Source organism: Mesoplodon mirus (genome assembly GCF_964341445.2).
Source record: "Mesoplodon mirus genome assembly, chromosome: 8".
NCBI lineage: Eukaryota > Metazoa > Chordata > Mammalia > Artiodactyla > Ziphiidae > Mesoplodon > Mesoplodon mirus.
Window position 1 is genome coordinate 89,927,328 of NC_138984.1, and position 14,422 is coordinate 89,941,749.

The window sequence follows — 14,422 nt, forward strand, 5'->3', positions numbered from 1 at the left end:
ATATATTAAAGCTTGTAAATGAATTTTCCTTCACTCTGTACTCTTTTTTCCCCCATGATATCTATTTTTTTATATCTACTCATATTAAAATTAGAAGAGATTAATTTAGAGGAGTGTATGGTAATAATTCCTAACATTTATATGGTACAGAACTACCAAGGCATCTCAAAATCAAATTACTGAAAATCAGTGATAAAGAGAAAATCTTAAAAGTGGACAGAGAGAGAGAGACAGAGAGAGAGAATTCACACAGAGGAACAAAAATAAGAACTACATCAGACTTCTTGTCAGAAACTACATAAGCCAGAACAGAACATCTTTAAAGTGATGGGGTGGAGGGGAACCCTGTCAACCTTGAATTCTATAACCAACAAAGATATCTTTCAAAAATTAGGTGAAATATAGACATTTTCAGACCAAGAAAGTTGGTAGAACTTATTGCCATGAGATTTGTAAGGTCTAAAGAAATTTCTTTAACAAGAAATGTTCTTCAGTGATAAAGAAAATTACACCAAATGGAAATTTGGATCTACAAAGGATTGAGGTATTTGAACATACCTCCATTTCAAATTTGAGGTATTTGAAAACTTGCTTAGAAAAACAAATATGTGGATAAATATAAAAGACATTTTTCTAATTTTTAATCTCCTTAAAAGGTAACTATTTAAAGCAAAAATAACAATGTATTGTGGGGTTTAAAATGTACATAGAATTAAAGTATAGGACAAGAATACCACAAAGGACAGGAAAAAGGAAATGGAGTATACTGTTGTATAAAACATGTGAACTAGTATAATATTATAAGAAAACAGACTGTGGTAAGTTAAAGATGTAAATTATAAACCCTACAAAAATAAAATGAAAAGATACAGCTAATAAGTCAGCAATGGCAATAAAATAAAATAATAAAAAGTGCTCAATTAATCCAAAAAAGGCAGGAAATGAGAAAAAAGAAAAAAGGATAGAAAAAAGTAGAAAACAAAGAGCAAGATGATAGCTTGAATCCAACCATATCAATAATTATATTAAATATAAATGATCTATAAATACTCCAATTAAAAAGCAGAGTTTGTCAGACTGAATAAAAACTAGGTCCTAATTCTATGTTGTCTGAAGAAACTGATTTTAAATATAAAGACACAGATAAGACAAAAGCATAAGACTGGAATGCAAGCAAATATTAATATCAATATTAAATACCAAGCAAATATTAATCAAATGAGGAAGTCCCAATATAAATATCAGACAAATAGACTTCATAACAAGGAATATTTGCAGAAAGATAGGGACACTTATAATACCCTTATAATGATGATAGGGTCAACATACCAAGTTAAGATAAAAATCCTAAATGTATATTTGCCTAATAACAGAGATTTAAAATACATGAAGTAAAAAGTATTGAAATAGAAGAAGGACAGAAATATCCACAACTGTAGCACACAGTCAGTACTCAGCACATGGTAGCTATTATTATCAACATCATCATTTGATCAGTAACATTCCCAAAACATAAGATGCAAGACAGGAATGCTCATCACACCACTATTATTTAACAGTGTTCTAAAAATTTTATCCAAAATATTATGGGAAAAAACAAAAATAAGATGTCTTAACTATCAAGATAGAGGAGATAAAATTACCATTATTTCTAGTTGAAGTGGTTATATGCTTAGAAACCAAAAAAACAAAACAAAACAAAAAAATTAAGAGGTGTTAGAATAGTAGGATTCAATGAGGGGGATCACTTGAAATTAGTAGTTACATTTTAAGGACTTTCATGAATACTATCAACAACCAATTATAAAATATAAATGAAAAGAAGATTCCACTCATAAAAACAATAGAAAATTTTAATTTCCCAGGAAAAAATACTAAAGCCCTCTAGGATAAAAACAGAAATCTTTGAGAACTGTTGGGGTTTTTTTGTTTTTTTTAAGAGACCATTGGCAGTCATTAAAGTGGTGAACCTACAAGTCTCCCTGCAAACCTATTTCAGATCTGTACCCTGAATCCTTCCAAAACCATGGAGTCTTATAACTCCCTCACCTCCCTGCAGGAAGTTCTCCAGAATGCCCTCCTAGAATTTGAAGAGAGATGCAGAACTCACTCATTAGTATATCCAGCACCCAGAAAAGTTCCTGACACATAGTAAGCACTGAAATAATATTGGATGGATGAAATAAATTAACAAATCATTCATTTATAAGCAACTTCCTAAACTCTCTTAGAACTACCCTGGCAAAAGTGATCTCTGGCCCAAAAAAAATTCCTCAGAATTGACTCATTCCATCCTGCAGTTGATACAAGGGCACTTCTACGATCAACCCAGGTCCCTCTTGACAAGAGATAAATAGAAATTGGGAGAGCTCTTATTTTCTTGTGGTGCAGAGAAGCATGTATTACACTGAGGTCTTGTCTTCTGAGACTCTGAAAAGAAATGTCCTACACTTTATCAAGAGATTCACGGATTTTCATTGGCATGACCAGTCTTTGAGTTTTCCAAGGTCAACTAGGGAGATTTTGTGTTTTGACATAAGAATAACCTGAATGTACGGTCATGTTCCTGAACTGCTCCTAAAAGATCTTGAAACTTTCCCATGGGGTGGAGGCATGTTGCAACAACTTTCACCAGTTATTCAATCAAATATTTACTGAGGATTTATTTTGTTATTAGATGCTGGGAAGACAGCAGAAAATGTCCCTACTCTCTTGGAGCTTCCATTCAAGTACGGAAAAACAGACAATCAACAAACAAACAAATGAACTGAATACCTACAGCTGGTGAGTAATGTGTAATGTGTAGACACTAATAGGGTCATGAAATCTAACTATTAATTTAGTTTATCAACATGTTTTCTTCCCTGACTGATCCTCAACTTTATCCCCATAACAAGTGCTTTTTTTCTCCCACTGCCTTTGTTTTCTAATTTCTGGGAAAGTTACTAAAGATTTTTATGAGGGGACCCCACATTTGCAGCCAACTCAGACTATCATTTTCCTTCTTTGTGAGTGTCATTCAAAACTTCGAGAGGCATGCTGGAGCAGCTGCAATTTCTATTTCAACAAGAATATGTAGATAGCCTCTTGATACATGGGAGTACATGGGCTTTAAAATTAGGAAACCGGGGAAGAATGCTTCCAGCTCACCTGGTGCATTGCTCTTCACTTCTTCACTGCACTGTGAGGGTTGGTCAGCTGAATCACTTGGAACGGGCACACTGTTTTAACCTTGGAGAACATCCCACCAAGATTTCACAAAACAACCTTTGATTAATATTGCCTTGAGATGTCAGATCTTTCTCTTATTATCACTGTACAGCAATACTGATTCTATCGAATGGGAATGACTATTAATAAAGTTTTCTTCTAAATCACACCAGAAGGTGGCTCAGCTTCAGGCCCGGGTGGGGTCAGCCGCCCAAACTCCAAAGTGTGGTCACCTTCAACCAAGAGATGAGGGGTAGGGGCGACTACTCCCAGCACCCCGTACCCCTCACCCTGCACCACAGTCATTGGGCCTCCGCCATGTGAGAAACCTCTTTGAATCCCGACTGCCCAGTTTTAGCAAGAAACAGGCACTCAGTAAATCTCTACTGAACAAATGAACATAAATTTCTGAAGGCAGGATTTGTGAGAAACTACTTCTCTCTTGTTCTCTCTGATGCACTGCTATGGTCTCTAGAAACTGCACAGTTTACTGCTGAAACCTGCAGCCTGTGGAAGGAAAACCACATTCACAGAAAGAGAGATGAAATGAAAAGGCAGAGGGCTATGTACCAGAGGAAGGAACAAGATAAAACCCCAGAAAAACAATTAAATGAAGTGGATATAGGTAACCTTCCAGAAAAAGAATTCAGAATAATGATAGTGAAGATGATCCAGGACCTTGTAAAAAGAATGGAGGCAAAGATGGAGAAGATGCAAGAAATGTTTAACAAAGACCTAGAAAAATCAAAGAAGAAACACCTAAAAGAATTAAAGAACAAACAAAAACAGAGATAAACAATACAATAACTGAAATAAAAAATACACTAGAAGAATCAATAGCAGAAAAACTGCAGCAGAAGAACGGATAAGTGAACTGGAAGACAAAATGGTGGAATTCATTGCAACGGAACAGATTAAAGAAAAAAGAATGAGAAGAAATGAAGACAGCCTAAGGGACCCCTGGGACAACATTAAAACACCAACATTGGCATTATAGGGGTCCCAGAAGGAGAAGAGAGAGAGAAAGGAACCGAGAAAATATTTGAAGAGATCATACTTGAAAACTTCGCTAAAATGGGAAAGGAAATAGCCACCCAAGTCCGGGAAGTGCAGAGAGTCCCAGGAAGGATAAACCCAAGGAGAAACACACTGAGACACACAGTAATCAAACTGACAAAAACTAAAGACAAAGAAAAATTATTAAAGGCAACAAGGCAAAAATGACAAATAGCATAAAAGGGAACTCCCATAAGGTTAACAGCTGATTTCTCAGTGGAAACTCTACAAGCCAGAAGGCAGTGGCACCATGTATTTAAAGTGATGAAAGGGAAGAACCTACAACAAAGATTACTCTACCAGCAAGGATCTCATTCAGATTCAACAGAGAAATCAAAAGCTTTACAGACAAACAAAAGCTAAGAGAATTCAGCACCACCAAACCAGCTCTACAACAAATGCTAGAGGAATTTCTCTGAGTGGGAAACACAGGAGAAGAAAAGGACCTATGAAAAAAAAAAAAAAACCAAAACAATTAAGAAAATGGTAATAGGAACATACATATCAATAATTACCTTAAATGTGAATGGATTAAATGCTCCAACCAAAAGACACAGGCTCGCTGAAGGGACACAAAAACAAGACCCGTATATATGCTGTCTACAAGAGACCCACTTCAGACCTAGGGACACACACAGACTGAAAGTGAAGGGATGGAAAAAGATATTCCATGCAAATGGAAATCAAAAGAAAGCTGGAGTAGCGATACTCATATCAGATAAAATAGACTTTAAATAAAGAATGTTACAAGAGACAAGGAAGGACACTATGAAATGATCAAGGGATCAATCCAAGAAGAAGATACAACAATTATAAGTATGTATGCACCCAACATAGGAGCACCTCAATACATAAGGCAAATGCTAACAGCTCTAAAAGAGGAAATCGACAGTAACACAATAATACTGGGGGACTTTAACACCTTATTTACACCAAAGGAAAGATCATCCAGACAGAAAATTACTAAGGAAACACAAGCTTTAAATGACACAATAGACCAGATAGATTTAATTGATATTTATAGGACATTCCATCCAAAAACAGCAGATTACACTTTCTTCTCAAATGCACATGGAACATTCTCCAGGATAGATCACATCTTGGGTCACAAATCAAGCCTTGGTAAATCTAAGAAAATTGGAATTATATCAAGCATCTTTTCTGACCACAACGCTACGAGATTAGAAATCAATTAAAGGGGAAAAAACGTAAAAAATACAAACACATGGAGGCTAAACAATACGTTACTAAATAACCAAGAGATCACTGAAGAAATCTAAGAGGAAATCAAAAAATACCTAGAGACAAATGACAATGAAAACACGACGATCCAAAACCTATGGGATGCAGCAAAAGCAGTTCTAAGAGGGAAGTTTATAGCTATACAAGCCTACCTCAAGAAACAAGAAAAATCTCAAGTAAACAATCTAACTTTACACCTAAGGAACTAGAGAAAGAAGAACAAACAAAACCCAAAGTTAGCAGAAGGAAAGAAATCATAAAGATCAGAGCAGAAATAAATGAAATAGAAACAAAGAAAACAATAGCAAAAATCAATAAAACTAAAAGCTGGTTCTTTGAGAAGATAAACAAAATTGATAAACCATTAGCCAGACTCATCAAGAAAAAGAGGGAGAGGACTCAAATCAATAAAATTAGAAATGAAAAAGGAGAAGTTAAAACAGACACTGCAGAAATACAAAGCATCCTAAGAGACTACTACAAGCAACTCTATGCCAATAAAATGGACAACCTGGAAAAAATGGACAAATACTTAGAAAGGTATAACCTTCCAAGACTGAACCAGGAAGAAATAGAAAATATGAACAGACCAATCACAAGTAATGAAATTGAAACTGTGATTAAAAATCTTCCAACAAACAAAAGTCCAGGACCAGATGGCTTCACAGGTGAATTCTATCAAACATTTAGAGAAGAGCTAACATCCATCCTTCTCAAACTCTCCCAAAAATTTGCAGACAAAGGAACACTCCCAAACTCATTCTATGAGGCCACCATCACCCTGATACCAAAACCAAAGAAAGATACTACAAAAAAAGAAAATTACAGACCAGTATCACTGATGAACACCGATGCAAAAATCCTCAACAAAAGACTAGCAAACAGAATCCAACAACACATTAAAAGGATCATACACCATGATCAAGTGAGATTTATCCCAGGGATGCAAGGATTCTTCAATATATGCAAATCAATCAATGTGATACACCATATTAACAAACTGAAGAATAAAAACCATATGATCATCTCAATAGATGCAGAGAAAGCTTTTGACAAAATTCAACACCCATTTATGATAAAAACTCTCCAGAAAGTGGGCATAGAGGGAACCTACCTCAACACAATAAAGGCTATATACAACAAACCCACAGCAAACATCAATTTCAAGGGTGAAAAACTGAAAGCATTTCCTCTAAGATCAGGAAAAAGGCAAAGATGTCCACTCTCATCACTATTATTGAACACAGTTTTGGAAGTCCTAGCCACGGCAATCAGAGAAAAAAAAGAAATAAAAGGAATACAAATTGGAAAAGAAGAAGTAAAACTGTCACTGTTTGCAGATGACGTGATACTATACATAGAGAATCCTAAAAATGCCACCAGAAAACTACTAGAGCTAATCAATGAATTTGGTAAAGTTGCAGGATACAAAATTAATGCGCAGAAATCTCTTGCATTCCTATACACTAATGATGAAAAATCTGAAAGAGAAATTAAGGAAACACTCCCATTTACCATTGCAACAAACAGAATAAAATACCTAGGAATAAACCTACCTAGGGAGACAAAGACCTGTATGCAGAAAACTATGAGACAATGATGAAAGAAATTAAAGATGAAACAAACAGATGGAGAGATGTACATGTTCTTGGATTGGAAGAATCAATATTGTGAAAATGACTCTACTACCCAAAGCAATCTACAGATTCAATGCAATCCCTATCAAATTACCAATGGCATTTTTTACAGAACTAGAACAAAAAATCTTAAAATTTGTATGGAGACACAAAAGACCCCAAATAGCCAAAGCAGTCTTGAGGGAAAAAAACAGAGCTGGAGGAATCAAACTCCCTGACTTCGGACTGTACTACAAAGCTACAATAATCAAGACAATATGGTACTGGCACAAAAACAGAAATATAGATCAATGGAAGAGGATAGAAAGCCCAGAGATAAACCCATGCACTTACGGTCAACTAATCTATGACAAAGGAGGCAAGGATATACAATGGAGAAAAGACAGTCTCTTCAGTAAGTGGTGCTGGGAAAACTGGACAGCAACATGTAAAAGAATGAAATTAGAACACTCCCTAACACCATACACAAAAATAAACTCAAAATGGATTAAAGACCTATATGTAAGACCGGACACTATAAAACTTTTAGAGGAAAACACATGAAGAACACACTTTGACATAAATCACAGCAAGATCTTTTTTGACGCACCTCCTAGAGTAATGGCAATAAAAACAAAAATAAACAAATGGGACCTAATGAAACTTAAAAGCTTTTGCACAGCAAAGGAAACTATAAACAATATGAAAAGACAACCCTCAGAAAATATTTGCAAACTAATCAACAGACAAAGGATTAATCTCCAAAATATATAAACAGCTCATGCAGCTCAATATGAAAAAAATAAACAACCCAGTTAAAAAATGGGCAGAAGACCTAAATAGACATTTCTCCAAAGAAGACATACAGATGGCCAAGAGGCACATGAAAAGCTGCTCAACATCACTAATTATTAGAGAAATGCAAATCAAAAGTATAATATGGTATCACCCCACACAGGTTAGAATGGCCATCATCAGAAAATCTACAAACAACAAATGTTGGAGAGGGTGTGGAGAAAAGAGAACCCTCTTGCACTGCTGGTGGGAATGTAGGCTGATACAGCCACTATGGAGAACAGTATGGAGGTTCCTTAAAAAACTAAAAATAGAATTACCATATGACCCAGCAATCCCACTACTGGGCATATACCCAGAGAAAGCCATAATTTAAAAAGACACATGCACCCCAATGTTCACTGCAGCACTATTTACAATAGCCAGGTCATGGAAGCAACCTAAGTGTCCAGTGACAGGCGAATGGATAAAGAAGATGTGGTACATATATACAATGGAATATTTACTCAGCCATAAAAAGGAACAAAACTGGGTCATTTGTAGAGACGTGGATGGACTTAGAGACTGTCATACAGAGTGAAGTAAGTCAGAAAGAGAAAAACCAATATATATTAACACATATATGTGGAATCCAGAAAAATGGTACAGAAGAACCAGTTTGCAAGGCAGAAATAGAGACACAGATGTAGAGAACAAATGTATGGACACCAAAGGGGGGAAAGTGGGGAGGGGCGTGGTGGTGGTGGGATTAACTGGGAGATTGGGATTGACATGTATACACTGATGTGTATAAAATGGATGACTAAAATAAGAACCTGCTGTATTAAAAAAATAATAATAATAAATAAATAAAATAAATCACACCAGAAGATGTTATCTTATTTAACCAAATGCTGTTGATTAAAAGATTAAAATGAATGCTATTATTTCTTCAGCCCCAGTCTTCCACCTCCATAAATGAATGCTCTTTTCCCTGTGCTTCATTGATGGGTGGTGAATTATGCAAATATTTTTCCTTCAAGAAATTAGACAAAGTAGTCTCACCGATTCTTACAGCAACTTATTATAAATAACTGCAAATTATAATTCAATTTAAAATATTGTCCTCAGCCTAGGGTCACCTAAGTTCAAATGTTTTAACCTTTAAATCAACTCTATGAAATCAAATTATATTTGTAAGTACATGATTTTTCTAAAGAAATGAAGCCATTTTGGCATTTCCTTTATTAAGAAAGTGATTTTTGGCCAGTCTAGAATTATATCATTTCAACAGTCATCTTCTTTTCTACTACCAGTTCTACTGCCTTCAAGATATAGTCATTTCATCCTGACATCATAAATGAAAATAAACATAAATTTGATTCATTAATTCACATAGCCTGCCTATTTCACAATAAGGGTGTAAGTATATTAACAGCTTAAAAGTCAGATCTCAGCATTGTGAATCTATTTTTTAAAACATCGATGAGGGCTTCCCTGGTGGCGCAGTGGTTGAGAGTCCGCCTGCCGATGCAGGGGACAAGGGTTCGTGCCCCGGTCTGGGAAGATCCCACATGCTGCGGAGCGGCTGGGCCCGTGAGCCATGGCCGCTGAGCCTGCGCGTCCGGAGCCTGTGCTCCGCAACAGTGAGAGGCCTGTGTACCGCAAAAAAAAAAAAAAAAAAAAAAGATGAAAACCAAATGACTCAAAGTAGTTCACAATTAAACCAAAAACTTGCTCCAGCCCTTCTCACAAGGCGGGGGGGGGGGGGGGGGGGCATTTAAAAATGCAAATTGGCCAAGACTCTAATTGATCCAAAAGCATTTCTGATTAGCAGTCTTAATAATGTGCTAGCACCAGTTCATCCCAATTCCCAGGATTTTGCACATGTCAGCATGACTCAAGAGAAAGACTAAACCATGGTCCCAGCAGCCTGATGCAAAGCTAGACAGTAAACGGAGTGCCTCCCGGCCCCAGGCCATTCCATCTCACTTGACCCCACTCTACCCAGAGCCGGAAACCCGCTCGGTTGTGCTCGGCAGTGAGGGAATGAAGTGCATCGATTGCTCGCGATTATTAGCTGGAGTGGAATGAGCCTCCTCCTTATTATGCAGATTAGCAGAGCTCCACGTCCCAACATATTGTGCAGATGCGGGCCAGCAGCTGCTCCTACAGATGGCAAGTACACAACTCCATTAGGATGGATCTATTGTCTGCGCCCGGCTTGCGGAGAAGCGGACTCGGCAACGAGGAACTGTTACACGGCGAGATGTAAAGACGCACACTCGCACTTAAAAATCTGCACCCAGGAGACTCTTTACACAGCAGGGCCGACAGCACTCAAATTAGAAATCTACCTTAAATAAGGACTTTCGTATGTCACAATTAAGCTTGTGTATTTTTTAAAGCAGATTAACCATTAAAATTGAGTAGCATAATTCTAATTTTGCAATGCCACACTATTAAATATTCAGATTAAAAACAAATCCTAAGAGATTCATTCAGAAATTTGCACGACGTTCAGCTCTTCTGGGACCTTCTGTTTTGTTAGTTCCCTTTCAAAGAACCTTTTAAAGAACCAAGTTTATTTTCCATAATATCAAAATGTGGTACAGAACTGAGTTTCCCCTATTAAAATGTTTCTTTTAGGATACCTTGTCCTTTCAGGGTTATCGTTTATTCTAAACATCAAAGCAGTTAATGCAAGTTAATCTGGAGTGAAAGTATGTGGATGCAAACCTTTTTTGAGTAGATATTATTTAAATCATTAGTAACTAAATAACATTGCTGCCTAATTTTGGATGTGGTGTAAAATAATTTGATTACTAACTGAAGCTATTAAGCTGAGTAAAGGATTGGTTTTTGTTCCTGTTTTTGTTTTTAGCTAACGTTTGCCTAGATCTTCCTCTAAAGTTTAACCTAAGGAACTAGAACTTTCTGAAGAACGGGAGGGAACTGCCAAAATGTGACAAGTATAATTTTAAACGTCTTATCAAAATAAAGGTACTCCATTAACTACAGTCTTTAAAAGCTTAAAAGATTCAAGTTTAAAGGTGTATGCACAATGGAAAGAAAAGTGGCAACCTACGCAATTACTCTGTTTAATAAATGTGGACAGCCAAATAAAATAATTTAAGTTTATGCCCAGAAGAAAACTGTTATAGAGTTAAAACAGCAGGAAGGAAGGAGAAAAAAATGTAAATGGATTGTTCCAGAGCCATGTTTACCAAACTTTTTTGTCTGCCATACACAGAGATATACTGCAACTCAGTACACACATGGGCATCTACGTATGACAAGTCATACAAAACTTAACCCTCACTTCACATGATACATTCTAATGTTTTCTATTTTATTAAATTCATATTTTCTAATGCTGGTTATGACATTAAATGTATTTCATGGTCAATTTTATGACCTGCAGTTTGAAAAAATACTACTCTAGAATGTGACCAAGCAGGTAATGTTAAAAAACAAAGAAGAAGAGGAAGAGGATGAAGAGGAGGAGGAGAAGGAGAAGAAGAATAAATACATTGTGTCAATACCAACATCAGCACTGAATGTGAGAAGTAACCTACTCCAAATTGCCAGACCCAGACAGAACTGGCACTTTGCAGGGGAGATTGGGGGCAGGGGAAAACACCAGGCTGGAGAAGGAAGCCGAGCCCATGGCATAAGGGGTCTCAATGTCACACCAGAGATGAGCCTGAGCTTTAACACATCATGAAGAGTTTTAGGCAGAAAGGAGACCAGTCAGATTGGACTCAAATTTCCTGTATTATCTAAATAGAGTCTACTTAATTATTTATTACAAAACCTTTAAAATATATTTGTTGTCCTCTCTGGCAATGGACAGCCTTTGCTGCCAGTCCTCTCCTGTCTGTTATCTGGCCTTTGGTAGGACATCATCAAACCTAAGAGCACTTGACAAATCTGGCTGTCATTTCTGCATCTTCAGTCCCAGGCTCAGTACCATCCTCCTTCGCCTACCAAAGACAATGGGTGTTGTTTGACTTCCCTTCCCCTCAAACTGAGGCTGCTTGAATGTAGGCCATTGACTAAAATTTTGACCATTAATTAAGGCAGGGTAAAGATTCTCCCCCAACCACAATTTCAGGAATTCACAAATGAATTTTAATTGTGTTAACAGACATTTGCTACTGATTTGCTATTCATAGCAGCTTTTACTGTTGACTTCTCCAAATTCTCCTTGGTGCCTCTGCTCAAACTTTTTGTGTCACTCAGCACCCTTCGCACTCCCCGTTTCCACTTGTTAAAATCCCTCCCCCACTGTGACACTGAATCACATTCATTCTTGTTCTATAGTTGGATGTGAACATATCAGTCTCCCCCATGGATTGCAACCCTTGAGGGAAGGAACCAAGAGTAATTTATCTTTGATCCTACTCACTTCCAAGATAGTAGATAAGACAGTAAATGAGAATAAATGAAATCGCATATGTGAAATCCCTGTGTATAATGCAAATTACTGTGAAAGTGTATTCTTATTAGATGATTTCTCTCCCTCCCTCCCTCCCTCCCTCCCTCTCTCTCTCTCTCACTCACACACATACACACACGGAGAAAAAGAATTCATTATTTTTCCTATGGAGTTGTTTATAGTGTTCACCCCACAAGAGCACTGGGGGTCTTCCCTCCCTAACTCCCTAGATCATTCTCTTACCCAACAACTCTCTTGCTCTTTTTTTACCCTCTATCTTCATCCCAGGGTCTTGGCCAACAGTCTGCCCATTCAGAGCGGAGGCTCTTACCAAATACAACCTACATGTTTACATTTGGCCCATGGATTGCCTTCATGATTTTGTGTTTATGTGAGTGTGTGAGTGTGTGTGTAATTAGTCAACAGAATAAAAATCAGGGGAAGGCACGTAAAAATTCAGTTTGGGGTTTCTCTTGAAACATGGAATCGGAGCCACCCTCTGCCTGAGGTACACCCTCCCCATTGTCTCCTTGATACTCAGCCAAGAATCACATGTCACTTATCAATACACTTATGCTGCTGTTTTTCTTACTCTAGAGGTATATTTCATTGATTTCACATCTCTACCAAGAGTGGGAAAAAGAAAAACAGACAAAGAAGGCTGCATGAACTTCCTGACAGCAGACCTGCTGCACTCATTTATGTTACTCACTGGGACATGTGACTTTTATATCTCTGATATAGCGCATCTGTATCTGTGCACCTGATCAAGGAAGCAGGACCACTACAAGTGACATGAAGTACAGGGTTTGTTATGCAATTGAAGGAACTGGGAAAGAAGTTACAGAAATCTGGTGGTGGACCTGAAACCAACTGCCATAGGTCAGCAGGGCCAACAGTCAGGAAGAAAAGCTGGACACAGAGCAGGAAAGAAAAAAGACAAACTGGAACGTGTGGAGACAAACTAGAACCTCCATCCTATCTCTCATCACCTCTAACCTCAATGAAGCTGGTACCCTTCACTGCTAGTCCCACGATTCAGACAGCTGAAGGAAGAGATCTCACAGGAGCTGTGAACTCAGTCTTAATGCCAATCAGGAGAGCCAGCAGATAGCTCTGCAGTAAGTCATGAGCTGCAAGGGAGCCTAGCAACCAACACTGACTTTCAGAGCATAACAACTGCTGCTTCCCTTCTGCCTCCCAAATCTCAGGTAAATTTCTTTGGTGGCCAACCCTGACCCAGAACCATATGGCGAAGGCGATTCTGGGAAATGTAGTTCCACCTTAGCTGAGTGACACAGTACAAAACCATTATAGCACTCACCGGTACAGCTTGGGCATGTCAATTACAGGAGCATGCACAATGAATAAGTTTTTATTGCACTTCATCTGAACAAATAAATCTAAGCTAATCATAGAAAAGAAAACAAAGATAGCTTAGAGAATGTAAGGCTATATCATAACAATTAAGTTTCACCCCATGACCCAACACCCAACACAGCACCTTGCCATAGTAAATGGTTAATGTGTTTTAGTTAATTACATAAGATACTCCTGGTTACCTAGTTAAAAGCCAAATTAAAGATAAGATTCATATTAGGGAGAAGAATAGTAATATCATGAAATATCTTTTGGTTTTATTAATGTTTCATTGTTCAAGAAAGAGGCTCTTCTTTTGACAAATAATGGTGTTTGTATATCAAATATATGTCTAGACCACAAGTTTTCTATTTTAAACATAAAAATGACCTTTCTATAACACATCCTGATCAATAAATACATCTTTAATGAAGCAAATCACTAGCATTAAGAATAGAGATATAAACAAAAAGACAATTAACAAATGTATTTTGGACATTCACCATTATGAAGTACTTCATCTGTAACAGATATACATCAACTATTTTACAAATCTCTTTCAAAGAGGTAAAAAATAGAAAATGAAAAAGAGATTAGCCAAACTAACCAGGAAAATTAGATCTTCATTCCTTCAAATAACCAAAAAGCTGTAAGAAGTCAAATATACTTTTCTTGATAAGCAATACAGAAAAATAAGTCAAACATAAAACTAAATCAGCTTACA